At 44.8% G+C, this 20266-nt stretch overlaps 1 long non-coding RNA gene across 1 annotated transcript; it reads right to left on the bottom strand.

The window, feature by feature from the left end:
• Nucleotides 1–11204: 11204 nt before the first annotated feature.
• LOC310635942 lies at nt 11205–19272 on the bottom strand. The gene is made up of 5 exons (XR_014491567.1): nt 19200–19272; nt 17164–17290; nt 16176–16675; nt 14467–14705; nt 11205–14327 (listed from the first exon to the last, which is right to left on the bottom strand). It is a non-coding gene; the product is annotated as an uncharacterized lncRNA (long non-coding RNA).
• Between the last annotated feature and the right edge of the window lie 994 nt (nt 19273–20266).

Here is a 20266-nt window from a genome sequence, read left to right as displayed (position 1 = left end):
CTATTTTCCCCACAACAAACCAGCCTGTGCTGAGAGAAAAGGACTGGATTCCTCCTTCCAATTTTTACTTGAGGGGATTCCGTTGCTTTTACTGGAGTCACTGAGGTATTCTTCATTTTAGGCCAAGTTGCCAAAGGCGAATCAAGGTGATGTCCTTTGTCCGTTTCTTCTGGAAGGCACGTCATCGTCTCTTGACTTCTAACTTTTAACTTCTAAGGCTATAAAGAAAGTGGGATCTAGTCGTCCTCATCATCATCTTAAACTGGAACTATCGCAATGGCAACTCGCAATATTTCCACTGTTTTCACGGCTGAGGCGCCGTTAAGGGACATCTGAGGGGACACCTAACTTTCCCAGCTCTTCACTTAACTCGGAGACAGCCGTTGGCGCCTTTACTGCGCGCAGGCGCCCGTGCCGCCGGATGACGTCACGAGCAACGGTTGCTCCCGCGCGCCTCTCTGACCGCCAGCGGCAACGATCTCTCGCGCATGCTCTGTTTTGTTCTCTATTAATGCCGTTGTGCTTCTCTCCGGGGATTCTGCGCACAACGCTCGGAGGTGCTGTGAGGTTATACTGGCTGTACGCTTCCCGAGGGAGGCAGGGCCAGAAGGGACTCGGCCCCTCCTCTTTCCCCGCCCCTTTTTCTCGTCCGTAGGAAAGTTGAGAGCAGCCGGGTCTTTTTGAACAGGCAGCCCCGAAGGGTTTCAGGCGGTCCTAAGAGGCTGGGGGAATTGGGGAGGGGGTGGGGAATAACTCGGTCTTTTCTTGGTCTCCCCTTTTGGCAGAGATGGGGAGGGCGAGGGGGGGGGGGTGGAGTCTCTTGGTGTGCAAGTGCCGAAGATGGAGGGCAAAGGCACTGGTGCCCCTCCCCGTGGGAAAGGAGTGGTGGATTTTCCCACGCTTAGCAGGTGCACACCTGGCTACCGCAAATTGTGCCTTAGAATTATAATTAGTAGCCTCTCCAGCTGAGGTACCTAATGATGTTCCTTTTTCACATCGGCAGGAACCCCAATGGCTCTATTCTCAGCCAGTGCCCCCAAGTTGTAAAAGGGTGACAGTTGTTACCTAACTAGAGATGGGAGGGTCTGGGGGGAAAAAAACTTGAAAACTTGGGGGGAAAACGGGGGGGGGGGTTTCCCGTGTTTTAACTTTTTTTTTTCAAAACCATTTTGGGGGGAAAACTGGTTTTTCCCCAAATTTTCCAAGTTTTTTCCCAGACTTTCCCATTTCTATACCTAACCACATATGGAAAACTCTGGGACATCACCACCCCCAAACTTTTTGTAAAACAAAGGGGGACTTGGGATGTGGGCAAGGGAACTGAGAGAGGCTTGCAGCACACAAAGAGCTACCCCAAAGGTAGAACTCATATTTGGGAAAAGGTAATGGAAAAGGAGCTCTTTTGGGGGCTCCAACATTGGAGGTTCTTAAAAAGAGATTGGACAACCATTTGTCTGAAGTGGTATTGGGTTTCCTGCTTGAGCAGGGGGGTTGAACTAGAAGACCTCCAAGGTCTCTTCCAATTCTGTTATTCTGGAGGTGACCCATACAGGCAGAAACGGGTCCCCTTGCACTCACCTTTTTATTCTCCCTAGCATAGCACATTTTGAAGTGAACGAATATGACTTGTTTTGCACTGTTTGGGGAGGGATATAGGAATCAGAAGTCCAGAGTCTGAAATTATCTACTGACAATATTTTTTCCCCTCTAAATCAGGAAATATTTACATGAGGGCTTCAGAGTTTGTGTGGGAAATTAACCTTGTTTTGATTTCTGTGTTTCAAATTAATTCAATCATAAGACTTAATGGAGGCATTTAATGGCTCTAGCTCATAAGGGAGCTATTAGAGTTTTGTCAAGTGCTTAGGCATTAATTAGCCACCATTGCAAGCTCTTTCATCATCACATCTTGGAAAGTCACTACGTTTGCCCCTCACCGAGAAATTTCAGAGGACTTTAAAAATAACGCAACCAGGTTGTTTACAGGCTCAGCTTCAGCTCTGCCTCTACAGTGGAGTTGTGACAGGCTTCACTTTTCTCCCCTATAATTATGAAAACTAGGGGGATTTCTTTTCTCACTGCTTTCTCTCTGGAGAGTTGATCATCTTTTGAGGCCAATAACAAACCGAATTAGTAAGAGGTGTCCTTAGATGCACAGACTTACAAAAAAGCTTTCAGCCATGCTGTGTTCTATCTAAAACTCTCTTGAGGTAACCCTTTTGCCAAATAGCAAGGGTAATGTTAGGCTAACATCCTATACTGAACCTGACGGCCTTAGATGTAAATAGCTCTTGCCTGTTTACAGTTTAACTGAGGCGTAGGCTCAGGCAGATACAGAATCAGTGCTGGAAATGGCCGTTTAGAACTTTTGAGTGCAGAATCATGTCCAGGAAACTTAAGTTTAAACTGAAGAAAAGTTTTCTTTTTTTAACTTTCCTCTATGAAAATGTCAATTGGTGGAATATGCAAAAAATATTCAAGAAAAGGATAAAGTTTTGTCCACAACTGTTTTTATTGGGTATTATCACAGATACTACCGTTGTGGACACTAAGTTGATGTTGAATTTAATTATGGCAGCGAGACTTTTAGTAGCGCAATATTGGAAGAAGGAAGAACTGCCGACTATAGAAGAATGGACTTTAAAAGTTTCCAATTTGGCGGAAATGGCAAAGATCTCAGCGTATTTGAAAGACCAATCGCAACAGAGATATATTGTGGAGTGGAGAAGATGGATTGATTATATTTTTATTTATTTTTATTTATTTTAATTCCATTTATATCCTGCCCTTCTCCGAAGACTCAGGGCGGCTTACAAGCTTAGCAGAATAATAATATCCAGAATAAATATGGGACTAAAAAGTTTCACTTAGCATTTGAATAAGTAGTGGATTTATATGATGTATAACTAGCTTGTAGTTATTTTATTAAGAGTTAAAGTGCAATAGAATTTAATATTTTATTGTTGTTTGCATATTTTAGATTATGTTTGTTTGTATTTTTATACCCTGTATTTAGCTCTGGGAAGTCGGGGAGGGGAGGGGAGAGTTGGGGAGGTTTGGGGAGAGGGGAGGGGAGGGGTTTTGTATTCAAAAATGTACTGTAAAACTTTTCAATAAAAAAAGAAAATGTCATCATTGAACAAAACAACAGAACAATATAGAATAGAACCAGACCTTGGAGGTCTTCTAGTCTTCCTACTAACTATCTAGTCTCTTCTTAAAAACCTCCAGTGATGGGGCGCCCACAATTTCAGGTGGCAAGCTGTTCCGCTGGTTAATTGTCCTCACTGTTAGGAACTTTCTCCTTAATTCCAGGTTGCTTCTCTGTTTATCAGTTTCCAACCATTGTTTCTTGTCCTGCCCTCTAGTGCTTTGGAGAATAATTTGACCTCCTCTTCCTTGTGGCAGCCCCTCAAATACTGGAATACTGCTATCATGTCACCCCTACTGCTTTTTTTCTTTACACTAACCAAACCCAAGTCCTGCAGCTCTTCTTTATATGTTTTAGTTGAGGATTGCAATGCTGACTTAGCAACATTTTAAGTGAAAGAATGGCAATGGCAAGAGCACTTAGACTTATGGACCGCTTCACAGTGCTTTACAGCCACCTCCAAGCAGTTTGCAATGTCAGCATATGGCCATCAACAATCTGGGTCCTCATTTTACCAGTCTTGGAAAGATGGAGGGCTGAGTCATCCTTGAGCTGATGGGAATCAAACTCCTGACAGTGAGCTGAATTAGCCTGCAATACTGCATTCTAACCACTGTGCCACCACAGCTCTTAATAAATGTCAAGAGAATAAATGTTCCTATCTAAAAGCTGAGAGTGGGCAGAAAACCAAAATCAAACACTATAATTTTCCAGTAGTGACATGGTGCCAGAATTGTAGACCGGGTTTTAAGCAGTCAGGAGTTAGTTGCAATCAGAGCCTTCAAGCTCAGTGTAGGAAGGTCATTGTTTCACGTGGAGTCAGTAAATACAATGCAAGGCATCACTGTGCAGAAGCCATGTTTTGCTACAGAGAGGATGAGCATACACCAGGAAATGCAACACAGGAAAAAAATACAATAGAGATGAATGATAGCGCTGCATATAAGGTAAACATAACACCCATAACAGTCAACTCATGTCACCTAAAGCACTTACACATCAGGATGATTCTACTTTTTTTCTCACCTTAGCAGTTTTCCTGCAAGTCAAATACAGTATCTGCTTCGTTTTTGGATCAATCACTGTCTCGCCTGACAACAGAAATTTTAGGCTCAATTGTGGTCGTAAGTCAAGGACTACCTGTAGAGCCCACTTCTAGGATGCCACCGCACGGCCTCCATATAGGAAGGATGCGAGGCAGATTGGCTGTTTGCCATATGAGATCTGTAGAAAAATTGACCAAGCCTTGATGGGGTGGAAGGAGGATGTTGGACCCAGCAGGGTGGGAAATAGGCCCCAAGCCTGGGAGGACCCAATTGGCCAGGATGAGGGGGATATGGCAGTGTCCCCGCAATTGGTTAAAAGAATGGATGGATTCCAAACACTCGAAATTTGTTCAGATGGCTGGGTGAACACTGCAGGGGTTACAACTTGGGGCAAGGTTCTTAAGTCCCTTCACTCAACACTGTCATAATTTTGAATAGTCCCTGAGCCAACGGTAATTGCACACTGCAGTATAAATTGAGTTATTGATAGATGTAGTACTGGAGACCAATAGGCAAAGGCCTGCAAAGGGGAGAGGTTACAAGCCATGTTTATAGGTAGTGTGGGACAGAGTACAAATCGTTCTTTGCAACCAACCAGGTGTTTGTCACCTTTCTACCAGGGTTTGCACTTCCACATTTGTGTTAATTTTTGCCATTTCTCTGTAACTTGTGATTAACCACTCCATCTATCTTGGACTTGGCTTTCATATCCATATTCTTTGTTGAAAGAATATATAATCAATCAAACATTTGCTGTATTTTCAACCAACAGTGCATCCTTTACATGTTCATGTGTCCCCAAACCATACATTTTTATACAGTTAGTCAGAAAAAGCAAAGGCATGTATTCAGGGAGAAGCACGAAAAGGCACTTTTCTCGGTGCACAATCCCGGGAGTGCTCAACAGATCCCAGGCCAAGAAGTTCAGAGACAGGAAAGGGGAGGGGCATATTCCTCCTGACCCCGCCTCCCTGCAGGAGACTATTTTGCCTAGATCAGTGGCCCTCAACCTTTTGGGCACCAGGGACCAGTTTTGCAGATTTTTCCATGGACTGGAAGGGGCATAGTTTCACATGCTATCTGCATCCCCCAGAAAGGACTTTGCTTATTTGTGTGGCCCAATTTTTGGAATGCCAAGGACCAGTGTCAGTCCACAAACCAGGGGCTAGGGACCCCTGGCCTAGACCCAGCATCAGGCGAAGAATCCGTTGGAGAAGCCAAACATCTCTGCAGCTTCAGAGAACAAAGAAAGCGTTTGCAAGAGAACGTTGTCCATAATACAGGCAGTCCTCAACTTATGACCACCATTGAGCCCAAAATTTCTTTGTCCTAAGCAAAATATTTGTTAAGTGAATTTTGCCCCACTTTATGATCTTTCTTGCCATGGTTGTTAAGTGAATCACTGCAGTAGTTAGTGACACGGTTGTTAAGTGAAACTGGCTTGCCCATTGATGTTGCTTGTCAAAAGGTCACAAAAGGGGAATTGTGACTGTGGGACATTGCATAACTATCATAACTAAGAGTAAATTGCCACGTGTCTGAATTTTGATCATGTGACCATGGGTCATAAATATGAAAAATGGTAAAAAGTCACTTTTTTCAGGGCTGTTGTAACTTTGAAGGTCACTAAATGAACTCTTGTAAGCCAAAGACTACCTGTAACTCCTGGTGGGGGGGGGAGGACAGATTTCCTCTTTGGAGGATGCATTAAAGGAAAGGCAGAAAGCCTGTCCTCATTTCACCTCTAGGACTTAAACTCTGACTTTAACCTGTACATGGCACCTATCTTTCTGCATTAACAGAGGGAGAGAATCAAGATCACGTGAAGTGTTAATACCACTTTCTTATGCCTTGGTAAGGCTACACTTGGAATGTAAAAAAGATGTTGAGACTCTAGAAAGAGTGCAGAGAAAAACAACAAAGATGATCAGGAGACTGAAGGCTATAACATACAAAGAAGGGTGGCTGGAATTGGGTACAGTATGTCTAGTTTAATGAAGAGAAGGACGAGGGGTGACATAGTAGCAGTCTTTCAATATCTGAGGGGTTGCCACAAAGAAGAGGGAGTCAAGCTATTCTCCAAAGTACCTGAAGGCAGGACAAGAAGCAACAGATGGAAACTAATCAAGGAGAGAAGCAACCTAGAACTAAGAAGAAATTTCTTGACAGTTAGATCAATTAATCAGTAGCACAACTTGCCTCCAGAAGCTGTGAATGCTCCAACACTGGAAGTTTTTAAGAAGAGATTGGACAACCATTTGTCTGAAATGGTATTGGGTTTCCTGCCTGAGCAGGGGGTTGGACTAGAAGATCTCCAAGCTCCCTTCTAGCCCTGCTATTCTATTCTATGAGGACTGATAAAGGATAGCCACCTCTAAAACTATTTCCACACTCTGTGCAGCTTGCCCCGTGTGCATCCTTTGATGGGAAGTAAGTTTAATACTTTTCCTGAAGCTCTGTTGTGACTCAGGGCCAGCCTGTGGGTCCGACAGCCAGCTCCGATGTATCGGATGACTCAGATGTGGGGGAGGAGGGAAACGAACCGGCTGATGATGATTTGGAGGCTTTGCAGAGTCCTCAGCCAGGGACCTCTTCTCAGCTGCGTGAGCCCGAGAGTGCGGAGGAAGATGACCCACAGCTGGCCCTGTTCAAGGACGCCCGACGCAGGAGGCAGTCGAGCAGGAACAAACAAAGAAAGGCTGTGAGACTCCTCGGGAGGAGGCACAGGGAGACCACGCCCTGAGCTCTCTATAAAAGGAGTGTTTGGGGAGGGGCTGGTTGCTGAAAGCAACTTTTCCGCTTGAGAAGACAAGCTCTTCTGTTTTTGTTAACTGCGTAATTAAATCTTGGCAGAAGCCTTTTAGCCTTGGAAGCTCTCCAGTCTCTTCTTCTTAAATAGGGGTTTGCCTTTACAAGGCCAGAAGAGGGCTGGTTCAGAACAAGCTCTTTCCACATACTATACATCTATATGGCTTCTTCCGTGTGAATCATGTTATGTTTATTATGGGTAACCTTAAGAGTAAAGCTGTTTCTGCTTTATTTTCATTGCATTTATAAGGTTTCTCCTCTTTGTGAATTTTTTTTATGGGAATTGAGATTACTGCGCTGGCTGAAACTCTTTCCACATTCCATGCATTTGTGCGGTCTCTCCTTTGTGTAGATTCTTTGATGGGAAGTCAGCTGAGTGGTCCACTGGAAACCCTTTCCACATTTTGTGCATTTATATGGTTTCCCCCGTGTGGATCCTTTTATGGTAGGTAAGTTGAAAGTTTTGAATAAAGCTCTTTCCACGCTCTTCACATTTATACGGTTTGTCCCGTGTGAATCATTATATGGAATTAAGATTACCCTTCTGATTAAAGCTCTTTCCACACTCTGTGCACTTATATGCTTTCTCCCCTGTATGGATTTTTTTATGGCAATTGAGATAGCTGCGCTGGGTAAAACTCTTTCCACATTCCATGCATTGATACGGTCCCTCTCCTGCGTGGATCCTTTTATGGTATGCAAAGGAACCGCTCATACTGAAGCTCTTTCCACACTCCATGCACTTATATGTTTTTTCCCCCGTCTGGATCCTATGGTGGGATGTAAGCTGACTGCTTTTGCGGAAGCTTTTTCCACACTCCATGCATGGATATGGTTTCTCTCCGGTGTGAATCATTTTATGAGAATTCAGAGTAACCTTCTGAATAAAGCTCTTTCCACATTCCGTGCATTTATATGGTTTCTCCTCTGTGTGGATTTTTTTGTGGCAATTAAGATTACCCTGCTGGCTGAAACACTTTCCACATTCCATGCATTTATGTGGTCTCTCCTTTGTGTGGGTCATTTGATGGGAAGTCAGCTGAACGCTGCACCTGAAGTGCTTTCCACACTCCAAACATATATACGGCTTCTCCCCTGTGTGGATCCTTTTATGATAGGTAAGTTGAAAGTTTTGAATAAAGCTCTTTCCACACTCATCGCATTTATATGGTTCTTTCCCCCGTATGACTCATTCTATGGTAATGAAGATTACACTTCTGATTAAAGCTCTTTCCACACTCCGTGCACTTATATGGTTTCTCTCCTGTGTGAATTTTCTTATGAGTATTCAGATAGCTGCACTGACTGAAACTCTTTCCACATTCCATGCACTCATACATTCCCTCAGCTGCATGGATCCTTTTATGATATGTACAGGAACTGCTCAAGCTGAAGCTCTTGCCACAGTCCATGCATTTATATGGTTTTTCCCCTGTGTGGATCCTTTGATGGGAAGTAAGTCGAGCACTCTTCCGGAAGCTCTTTCCACACTCTATACATGTATATGGTTTCTCTCCGGTGTGAATCATTTTATGGGAATTAAGAGTAACCTTTTGTGTAAAGCTCTTTCCACACTCGGTGCACTTGTACGGCTTTTCACCTCTGTGGATCTTCTGATGGGAAGTAAGCTGGGTAGTCTTCCTGAAGCTCTTACCACATTCCATACATTTATATGGTTTCTCTCCTGTATGGATCAACTGATGGGAATTAAGAGTAACCTTCTGAGTAAAGCTCTTTCCACACTCCATGCACTTATATGGTTTCTCTCCTGTGTGAATTTTTTTATGAGAAATAAGATATCTGTGCTTCCTGAAACTCTTTCCACATTCCATGCATTTATATGGTTTCTCTCCCAAGTGGATTCTTTCATTGGAAGCAAAGGAATTGCTCTCACTTAAATGTTTTCCATTCTCTGCACCTTTATGTGGTTCATTTCCCATGTTTGTTTCACCATATAAAGAAAGAAGTCCAATTGGAGCTTTTTTTATCCTCTTGGTATACATCCTCTTTTTCAATGCTAATTGTGTGATGTTCATATAAATCTGAGCCCTCTTCAAATGTTTCCACCCTTTCCACATTTATTTTTTCATTTTGATCTTTTCTGGGAATTTGAATTTCAGTGGATGGGAAAGTTGATTTCTCACTCTCATTTTTTGACAGATTTCTTTCATGTTCTTTTAGTTCCATTGAATTTGCAAATTCTTCTCTTTTCTCTTCATGCCTGAACATTTTGAAGGCTTCCTTGTTCTCTTGAATGCAATTTCCTTAAGAGAAAAAGAATGAATGAAAAATTGAGGCAAGGTAGGAGAAGCAAAATAAGAATTCATTGCACAGGAAGCGAATATAAACTTCCTAGCGAAATTCTGCAATAGATTCTCCACTATTTTGAAAGAGGTTTATTCTGCTGACCAACATTAAATACTCTGATCTAAACCTTACAAATTTGGAATTTGAGTGACAGGTTGTTATAATGTTCATATGTATAAAATTATGTGGTATAGAAGTAGATTACTTCTATCTTATGAGCTTCTTAAACCGTCAAAAAATCCTTTTCTTTACATAGAGGAGACATTTGCACTATGACACCATTTCATTGAATAAATTAATTCTGCTTATGGATTGTATCGTCTCAGAGTTCAATTTTGTGGGTGGGGCAGGCTCATGTGCATGTACGCGCACAAGCACCTGTGACATTCACAGTACAGCTTGCACGAGTGGGGCCGCAAATGCCTGTGACAAGGCTCACATGAGTGGGGCCACAAGTGCCTCAACACTCATGCAAGTGGGGCCACAAGCTGCTGCGATGAGGCTCACACAACTGGGACCGCAAGTGCCCAAGATGAGGCTCATCTGAGCGGGACCATGCGCAACTGTGATGAGGTTCATGTGAGTGGGGCCATGAACACCAACAATGCTCACACAGGTGGGGCCATGCATGCCACTGGAGCCATGTACATGCGCGTAGACACACGAGCACCAGCTGGCAACTCACATGGCCCAGGGGCAATTAGGCCAGGGGTCCCCAATGCCCCGTCCAATGACCAGTACCAGGCCACAGTATGCCAGCAACTGGTCCACACAACCAAAGCCCCATCTGTGGAATGCAGGCATACAAAACCACACCCCCTCCAGTCCGCAGAAAAAACCTTTCTCCATGTAACTGGTCCCTGGTGCCCAAAAGGTTGGGGCTACTCAGGTGACCCTGATGACATAGATAAGCCTCCAGGTGGCATCAATGACTCTCTAAAAGAATTTAAATGACCAACTGAAAGTATAAATCTTTCCATTCTCCATCCAGTGCTGAAGAAACTTCTTGGATGAGAAGTGAAACATCGTCAGAGGGGGAAAAAAGAAAGTCCAATTGACTTGTGAAAAAGCACCTTTGGGTCAACCATGACCTGGAAACTGAGAATCTCCATAGCCACAGGTAGGAGAGACATGCATTTAAAAAAGGACTAGGGGAGACATAATAGCAGTGTTCCAATATTTGAGGGACTGCCACAAAGAAGAGGTCAACCTATTCTCCAAAGCACCTGAAGGCAGGACAAAAAAAGCAACAGATGGAAACTCATCAAGGTGAGAAGCAACCTGGAACTAGGGAGAAATTTCCTGACAGTAAGAAAAATTAATCAGTGGAACAACTTGCCTCCAGAAGTTGTGAATGCTCAAACACTGGAAGTTTTAAAGAAGAGATTGGACAACCATTTGTCTGAAATGGTATAGGGTTTCCTGCCTGAGCAGCGGGTTGGACTAGAAGATCTCCAAGCTCCCTTCTAGCCCTGCTATTCTATTCTATGAGGACTGATAAAGGATAGCCACCTCTAAAATTAGGAGGCCTTAATTTTCTTTTCTCTTGATGGCTCAGAGGTGCCATTGTTCTTCACAGTGGGAGCAGGGAAAACATATTTCATCAGCAAAAGATTATCTTTAAAATGTCCAGTATCTGAAATTAAGTACAATATTACTGCACTGTATGTAGTGTGAGAAATTAAAATAGTAGCTGTAAGCTACCTTTAGATTAGAGTTGCTACTATCAGGCTAGCCTGAGTAGGCTATTACAGGTCATCATGTTTAGATCTCCCAAACCCAAGAATTGGGATTAACAATACGAGATTCAGAACAAAGCAGTTCAGACATCTTTTTCCCTTCAACCATCTTTGATTCAGTAATCAGCTTCTGTTATCCTTCAAAGAACTGAACATTTTTAACCTTTTTATTAATTTTAATAACATATGTAACAAAAGAAAGTGCAGATATTATTATAAACATAATATTGTATTACTGTGCAAAAAATAAGGTGCAAAATCAGATTTTACAACTGCCTGCTGTATAAACATACAATAAAGCTAATTTTGACATTGGATAGGTTGGCATAGCTGGTTGACGGCTGTCAATCTGTTCCTGTATATGGGAAAGGTAGTACAGTTGAGAAAGGAGTAACTTTCCTGAATAACCCAGTAAGTGTGATTTATATTTTTTTTTGTTTTTAACCCTGGTTCATGATAGCATAGGATCTCATTAATTTCCCTATGCACTTTTTCAACCCCTTGTAAATTTGGATCTCTGCTTTCTGAAAATGATAAAGCTTGGTTCATGCGAGAGAAAAAAAATCAGTCAATGCTTTTGGACGTAACCTTTTTGGTTCAATTGCTACATTTTCTCCTCCTCCTTCAAATCTTCTTCATCTTTCCCCCCACCCTCAGTCTCGTCCTTCCTATTCATCTTGCAGTTCTATTATTCATTTGAAAGCTCTCCCTCAGTCTAGGCCAGGGGTCGGCAACCTTAAAACACTTAAAGAGCCACTTGGACCTGTTTCCCAGAGAAGCTGCTTCCTGCGGGGATGGAGCAAAGGCAGGAGCGCCACCCAATAAGCTTGTCAGCTTCTCCAAGAACAGCGTGAGTCTCTCTCTCTCTCTCTCTCTCTCTGTGTGTGTGTGTGTGTGTGTGTGTGTGAGAGAGAGAGAGAGAGAGAGAGAGAGAGAGAGAGAGAGAGAGAGAAGGGAAGCGCACGTGCCTCTCTGTCTCTCTCTCTGCAAATGGCTGGGAGCTGCAGAAGGCTGAAAGAGCCGCATGCAACTCCAGAGCCACGGGTTGCCGACCCGTGGTCTAGGCTATCAAATGTTTCAGCATGACCTCTAAATCAAGGGACTTTGTGAGTGACAAAATATCCTGAATGATGACTTGCCTATCTTCATCATGGTCAAAACTTTCCAAAATTAGAAGGGCAAGCAAAACTTTTTAAACCGCTTTTTCCAAATGCCTTATGTACATTTTACAGTGATATCCTGCCAGGCTGCTGCAACATTCATGATGCAAATGGAGGTTATTGTAGGCTTCCCCAAAGTCACACAACGCTACTCCCTCATCTATGGCAAGCGTCGCACTCAAAATTGTAGGTTTTGAATGCTGCAGTGGCTCCCTGGTATATAAGCTGAAGGAGAGAGGTGGAGTTTTTAGTGGAAATAAACTACCTATGTATGTGGGTGGAGATATTGTCTAATCTGTCTAATCATAGAACTTAGGCTTGTTATGGGAATGGTCCACTTCCCCCTCGAGCACTTGCGTTAGTGACCTTGACATTCCTGCAGGCTCTCACAGTCCACAGATGGCTTCTTGAAATCCCGTTTCTTCCCTGCGCTTTCTACCCCTTCTTTTCTATGGCACATTGATTAGCAATTGGAGTTAGCAGGTCTCATAGTGATTCAGTCTTGACAAGGGGATGTCCAGGGATGTTGTCCAGGAGCAGGAAAATGTTGAAAGGAATTCAGTTTTCCAAGCATTATGTCTGCACTTGAACTACAAAACAACTCATAAATCTGTCCTCAAAGAGGATTTGAGTCAAACCTTTTGATTGGCTCTGTAATAAATGCGGATGTCTGCTTGCCGATGTTTTTAAACAAGCTGTTTTATTCTGCCTCTGAACACTTTATATCCAGGTGTTGCTTTGGCCTTCTTTGCGTATATAGATCCACACTGACATTTTCTTCCAAAACACCTGAGTTTCATCCATGTTGAATTTCTGTTCAGGCAGAGTTGCCTTTTGCAATGATGTCATCACGTTCCTCTAGAAAGTGTTGGACAGCAGCTTCTTCGCCGGTGCTTGTGGCTTCACTTGTTGTGCATAGGTTGTGATAACTGAATCTTCGCTGAAACCACATAAATCGGCTACTGCCGGCAGGGAATATCTTGACACTGTCGAGCCCTTCGGGCTCGACATACTTACCGGGAGAGGGATTCAGCCGCAGCCCGCAGCCCTCAGCAACAGCCGCAGCCGCGCCCGACAGCTGATCAGCCGCCCACGCTGGGCCCGTATCTCTTCGATCAGCTGCTCGGCGGCTGTCAAAGACTCTGGGCGTCCCGCAGACCCCAGCTGACCGGCGGGCGAGCGGCCACACAACGCTGAGAGCCCAGCCGCGCCCACACTCACCAGCTGTCTGGCAGGCGAGCAGCCGCGCGACGCCGAGAGCCCAGCCGCGCCCACGCCCTCCTCCTGTCCGGCGGGCGAGCGCCGGACCCGCGGACGTGCTGCGAGCCGAGAGGCGGCTGAGGGCGGTCGTGAGCGGCTGCAGGGAGGCTACGCCGGGGCAGCCAGCCGGGAGACGGTCCGCACCGGCACAGTCAGCTGACAGGCGGGCGGAAACTGTTACCGGGGCCCGTATCGTTCAAGCAGCTGAAAGGCGGCCAGGGATGCCCGCTGACGGTTGCGCAGCTCGGTCAGCTGAGCGACGGCCCAGAACAGCTACGGACGCCCGCAAAAGCAGCACAACACTTTCTGGAGCTGACGACGGCCTGGCGGTTGTGGCTATGGGCGATGGTCTTACGGACCCGGTGGCTGTTACTGCGGGCACGCCGGCAGCGACGCGTGGTGCTGAACACCTGCGCCCAGACCTTGGGGGCTGCCAGGGGGTCATGGGTGTGGCGCGGGGAGATGCAGTGGTGGCGGGGAGCACGCTCAGGATGTTAGGAGGGGGGTGGGCTTGTACTTACCTTCACGCTGGGAAGCACGGTGCCGGTGGAGGGAGCTGGGCGTGGGTTGAAGGAGTAGGGGGGTGGAGTATTTAAGCAGGCCAGGCGGATGCTGGTCTGCACGGGGGAGGGGTGGGGCCTAGGGGTGGGGCTGCTACCTAGTTACAGGTATCGAATAAAAGGTGCGTTGAGGGCGTGTGGCTCTCAATGCTGACTTTGTTATTGCTTGGAGATCCTGCTATTAAAGGTACTCTCGCAGTCATCCGTACTTCGTCGTGGTTTTTCCTGCGTGCTTGTTTTTCCCGGCGAAGATGAGGGTTTGACAGACACACTCTGACACTGCTGTGTGCCTCAGCCTGAATGAGAAGAAGACTAATCAGAATCCTCTTTTAGTTTTGATCCTCAATCCAAAACAGAAACGGCTTTCTGTTCCATGATTGAGCCCCATTTGGCTTCTTGCAATAATAGCATCCATTCCAGTGCTCCTTTAATCACCTGATCCTTTCTTTATCCCTCAGGATAAGGTAACAGAGATGGCAGAATGGACCAGCCCTTCTCCTTGCACTATGTTCCTTTGCTTTTCCTCGTCACGTGCGTTGATGATCTTCATCTTCAAATCCAGACCGATGCTTTTCCTTTGCTTCTTGCCTCCTTGCTTGGCTGAAGGGGAACTCAGTCCCTTTTGATTTGAAGACACGTCCAGCCAAACTAAGAGAGAATTGCAAAGTATTGTTCTGTGAAAAGAAAGAGGGAGGGAGGGAAAGAAAGAGAGGTTCAGAATAATTTATCTTCAGTGTTAGGGTGAGGGAAGGCAGTACTGTTGTACAAGGTGTTTTTGTTATCTAGCAAAAAAATTCTTTTCCTGGACAAAAACACATGAATGGTCACTGCTAGCAGAAACACATTTTAAAATCATTTATTCATTGTATTAAATATTTGTTTGTATGATCCAACTTTTTTCTTAACGGGTTCCCCCATCCTGCTGTTCTTGATCATTTTTTTCCCCTTATAGGGTACAGCATGTGCAAGACTGAATCTGATTTTTGAGAACAACTGTGAAGGCGACGCTACATGCAGTCCATTTGTGAGGAAAAGCCAGGGTTCATAGGAAAGGATAAGAACCTCATAAAAATAATTAGCAAAGTTATCCTAAAGGTGCTTTTTCAGGAGGCAACTGGACCTTCTTGTTTTTCTTTGAAGACGTTTCACTTCTCATCCAAGAAGCTTCTTTAGCTCTGACTGGATGGTGGGGAGTGGAAGGCTTTATACTCCTTGCAGACAGCTGGTTGTTTGCATTCTTTTAGAGGGTATACCATTTCAGACAAATGTCTTCTTAAAAACTCTTTTTTAAAAACTTCCAGTGTTGTTGGAGCTTTCACAACTTCTGGAGGCAAGCCATTCCACTGGTTAATTGTTCTCACTATAAGGAAATTTATCCTTAGTTCTAGGTTGCTTCTCTCGTTTAGTTTCCATCTGTTGCTTCTTTTCCTGCCTTCAGGTGCTTTGGAGAATAGCTTGACTCCATCTTCTTTGTGACAACCCCTGAGATGTTGGAACACTGCTATCCTGTCACCCCTAGTCCTTCTCTTCATTAAACCAGACATACCCAATTCCAGCAACCATTCCTTAAATGTTTTAGCCTCGAGTCCCCTCATCATCTTTGTTGCTCTTCTCTGTACTCTTTCTATTATTCTCTGGTTTTCTGTTGCTGTTGGAAAACACAGAGAAAGCAGATGGGAATGTGTTGAAGACTCCAAACATTTTTCACTTAAAGCACTACTACAATGTTTCTAAAGTATTAGAAACAATTAAAAAAATACTGTAATACCTTGAGAGAGTCAAGCTATTCTCCAAAGCCCCTGAGAGCAGGACAAGAAGCAATGGATGGAAACTAGTCGAGAACAACCTAGAAATAAGAAGAAATTTCCTGACAGAACAATTAATCAGTGGAACAACCTGCCTCCAGAGGTTGTAAATGCTCCAACACTGGAGGTTTTTAAGAAGAGACTGGGCAGCCATTTGTCTGAAAAGGTATAGGGTTTCCTGCCTGAGCAGAGGATTGGACTAGCAGATCTCCACTGTCCCTTCCAACTTTCTATTCTATTCTGTTCTGTTCTATTCTACAAATGCAGTATAGTTAAAAAAATATCCTAGATCAACAACAACCACAAAGACTAATACACTATAGTAGATAAAATGCTTACCTTACAGCAATAATACGATGATGATGATGATGATATATAAACTGTTCAGTGGTGTCCAGTTCTCGGCGATTCTGTGGGCCAGGTCTCTCTACATCTTTCAATCTTGCACTAACTGGCATTTTTCTATGATGTGGCTGGTGTCAGCTTTGACGATAAATAATACAGAAATATGTAGTTAGCCTGGCTGCTTTCTACTTCTAAAGGAAGGGAAATATTGGAATAAAAAAAATTAAAGAGTAAACCAGCATACAGCGTTGTTAAATATAATTGAAAATTAGGACAAAAAGAGGATGTGACATGCATGGTGCCATACAAATCTCTACAAAAACTGGGAGGGTGGGGGAGGGTATTTAAAGCATAAGTCAATGTGAAAAAAGTACTTACCTTTCTTGTAACGGCACACACAAGCTTCGCTCCACTGGTTGTGCACGCAACAGCAATTGTGCACCAGTCTTGGATGTTGATCCCTCAAGTGATTTTGGCAAGTAAAGGCATGGTGGCTGCAAAGACCCTGGATGTCACGTGCTCATGTCAAAAAAAAACATGAACTTGCTTCCCAGTCCCTGGCTGCTGTGCAATCACATGAGCCTCAATACAGAAAATCATAAAAATGGGTAACTTATGAGGTACCAAAGGGCAACAAACCCCACAGGCCTTGTAAGGGCCCAAAATATTCACCGCTTCCAAAGTGGCTGACTCTTGGCGATGTAATCGCAAAGGTCTACAGGGCTGATAATTTCAGGGCACGATCAGAAATCTAATTTGGGGGCATTGTTAATATTTCAGACATGCGTTAAGCAACTGGTTTATAAGTTGAGAATTATTTGTAATGCCACTTAATCAATCTCTTACCAATAAGATGACACAATCCCCTCCTTTTTCTATCCAGGAGAGGTTGTTTGGAGATTTTTTTAAAAAAGAAAAGCAGCTCTTTCTTGACCATACAGTATTTCTTCTAGGCATCAAAAGACAGTGCAGGGGGCCTTACCCAAAAAGGCCACATTTCTGGTGTTTTCCAGCATAACTTCTCTGTGTAGGGCTTTTTGATCAGGATCTAACCAGGACCATTCCTCCTCGGAAAAATACACAGCCACCTCCTCAAGCAACACAGGAACCTACAAAAAGAAGTAGACTGATGATTAGCAGAGAAGTTTTATTTAGAAATTCTTTTATTTTCTTTCAAGACCCCGCCCCCCAAAGCAGAGATTTGCAGTGGGTTACATGGGCATCTGATTCAGGATTAATGGCACCCAGCCTGTTGGCATTCCAGAAAGCCTGTTTTCCCAAGTCTTCAGTTAGGACAGTCAAATTAGGGTTATCTGGACCCACCATTTGTTATTCTTTATTGTATTCCATTTTAATTCTGTTGGTTTTATTGTTAGTTGGTTGGAAATGGCTGGTGTATCAACTATACTGAATATGCAGGACTGTCAGGGCACTTCTGTGAATGTAAATGAAGATCTTTATTTTATTTTTATTATTATTATTATTATTATTATTATTATTATTATTATTATTATTATTATTATTATTATTATTATCATCCTTGTGGGTAAATTCAGAGATAAGACTTATCACTAGATCTCCTCCTAACTGCAAGCCTGAGGGAGAGAAGGGGATAGGAGAGGGGAGGCTTCTGTAGAGCAAGCTTGAGGGAGAAAAGGGGAGAGGAGAGGGGAGGCTTCTGTGGAGCAAGCCTGAGGGAGAGAAGGGGAGAGGAGAGGAGGCTTCTGTGGGGCAAGCCTGAGGGAGAGAAGGGGAGGCTTCTGTAGGGCAAACCTGAGGGAAAGGAGGGGGAGGAGGGGAGGCTTCTGTGGGGCAAGCCTGAGGGAGAGAAGGGGAGAGGAGAGGAGGCTTCTGTGGGGCAAGCCTGAGGGAGAGAAGGGGAGGCTTCTGTAGGGCAAACCTGAGGGAGAGAAGGGGGAGGAGGGGAGGCTTCTGTGGGGCAAGCCTGAGGGAGAGAAGGGGAGAGGAGAGGAGGCTTCTGTGGGGCAAGCCTGAGGGAGAGAAGGGGAGAGGAGAGGGGAGGCTTCTGTGGAGCAAGCCTGAGGGACAGAAGGGGGAGGAGGAGAGGCTTCTGTGGGGCAAGCCTGAGGGAGAGAAGGGGAGAGGAGGGGGAGGCTTCTCTTGGGCAAGCTTGAGGGAGAGAAGGAGATAGGAGACAGGAGGCTTCTGTGGAGCAAGCCTGGGCGAGAGAAGGGGTGAAGAGAGGGGAGGGTTCTGTGGGGCAAGCCTGAGGGAGAGAAGGGGAGGCTTCTGTGGGGCAAGCCTGAGGGAGAGAAGGGGAGGCTTCTGTGGGGCAAGCCTGAGAGAGAAGGGGAGAGGAGAGGGGAGGCTTCTGTGGGGCAAGCCTGAGGGAGAGAAGGGGAGAGGAAAGGGGAGGCTTCTCTGGGGCAAGCCTGAGGGAGAGGAGATAGGAGACAGGAGGCTTCTGTGGAGCAAGCCTGAGGGAGAGAAGGGGAGAGAAGAGGGGAGGCTTCTGTGGGGCAAGCTTGAGGGAGAGAAGGGGAGGCTTCTGTGGGGCACACCTGAGGGAGAGAAGGAGATAGGATACGGGAGGCTTACATGGGGCAAGTCTGAGGGAGAGAAGGGGAGAGGAGAGGGGAGGCTTCTGTGGGGCAAGCCTGAGGAAGAGAAGGGGGGAGGAGAGGGGAGGCTTCTCTGGGGCAAGCCTGAGGGAGAGAAGGGGACAGCAACTGGCCCTTTGAGGGCAACCATAATGCTGATGGGGACCTCAATGAAATTGAGTTTGACCTGTTTTAGCTGATGCACTGCAAAGTCTCCTGAGGGATCAATTCTGCCCCCCTTAACAATGTTACAAAAGTGTAGAGAGAACTCATCAAAAGGATTTGATTTGTGGGGCGCTATCATCAGATGACAGACCAATTTTGGCTTCTGTCAGACCCAAAATTGGCTGAGAAGCTGGATCCTGATTTCCTGTTGCTTAGAACCAGCAACATCGCAGGTAGAGCCCATAATAAGAGATTGTCAATTGATTTATCTTTCCTGACATTTCACTCCTACCTGAGTCGGAAGTTCAATTGATCTTTCAACTCCACCAGAAAAAGGAAAACCACTTATGAATGCCAGCTTTTCCTTCCCTGTGAGATAAAAGTGACATGTGCAATTTTTAGGAAACATAATTAAGATATGAATAAGAATCATGCAAAAAGAGGGCCCTAACAATGAGAAAGAAGTGCCTTTTTTTCTGAGGAAACTTCTCTTACCGGATGTGTTCTCCCTTTGATCTTCATGGAAGATCCCCCTAAAGAGCAGCTCCTGGAAAGGAAATGACAGATCCCCCCTTTCCTCGGGATTTTCGGTCACTGACTTCAAGTCAAGCTTCTGGACTTGGTGGACCTGGAGAAAGAAAAAAGAGCAAAGAGGACAACTTATAAAAAAGAAGCAGATTCTCACTGTCTGCTCAATGGAATAATTTGTCTTAGGCTTTAAATTGTTAAGAGGCTGTTAAGAGCTGCATGGGCAGCAATGGGCTGAATCTGAACCTTGGCAAGCCTGAACGACTCTGGATTTTGGGTTCTTTGATCCACACAGAATTGCCATCTTTGGCTTGGTGAGATTGCAGTGCCCCAGATGGACCTGGTACATAATCTGGAGGGTTCTCCTGGACTTGCAACGCAGGTGGATGTTGTGACCTGGCGAACCCTTGTGAACAGCTGGTTATTTGTCAGTAATGCCCTTTCCTGGATCAACAGCCCTGCTCCAGTCACCCATTCTGTAGTGACCTCTTGACTACTGCAATTCATTCTACATGGGCTGCCCTTGAAAAGTCCTCTATCCAGAGGCTTCAATTTGGTTTCAAAATGCAACAGCATGCATGGCTTAATGCAAATTTAGATCTGCCCATATCTCATCTCCCTTGCAGGAGTTGTATTGGTTGCCAATTTAATTCCAGGTCCAATTCAAGGTGCTGGTTTTCAACTTTAAAGCCCTTCATGGGCTGGTCCAAATTATCTGAAGGACTGTCTCTTAACTAATTACATCTACCCAACCAACCATAGTTGAACAACAGGGTATGTTATGGGGCCTAAGTGGGGCCTAAGGTCTCCAGGATGACACAGGAAAGGAAT

Source organism: Vipera ursinii, assembly GCF_947247035.1.
Source record: "Vipera ursinii genome assembly, chromosome: 2".
NCBI classification, from domain to species: domain Eukaryota; kingdom Metazoa; phylum Chordata; class Lepidosauria; order Squamata; family Viperidae; genus Vipera; species Vipera ursinii.
Note: the sequence above shows the minus strand (reverse complement) of the source record. Positions and strands in the feature narration are given on the sequence as shown.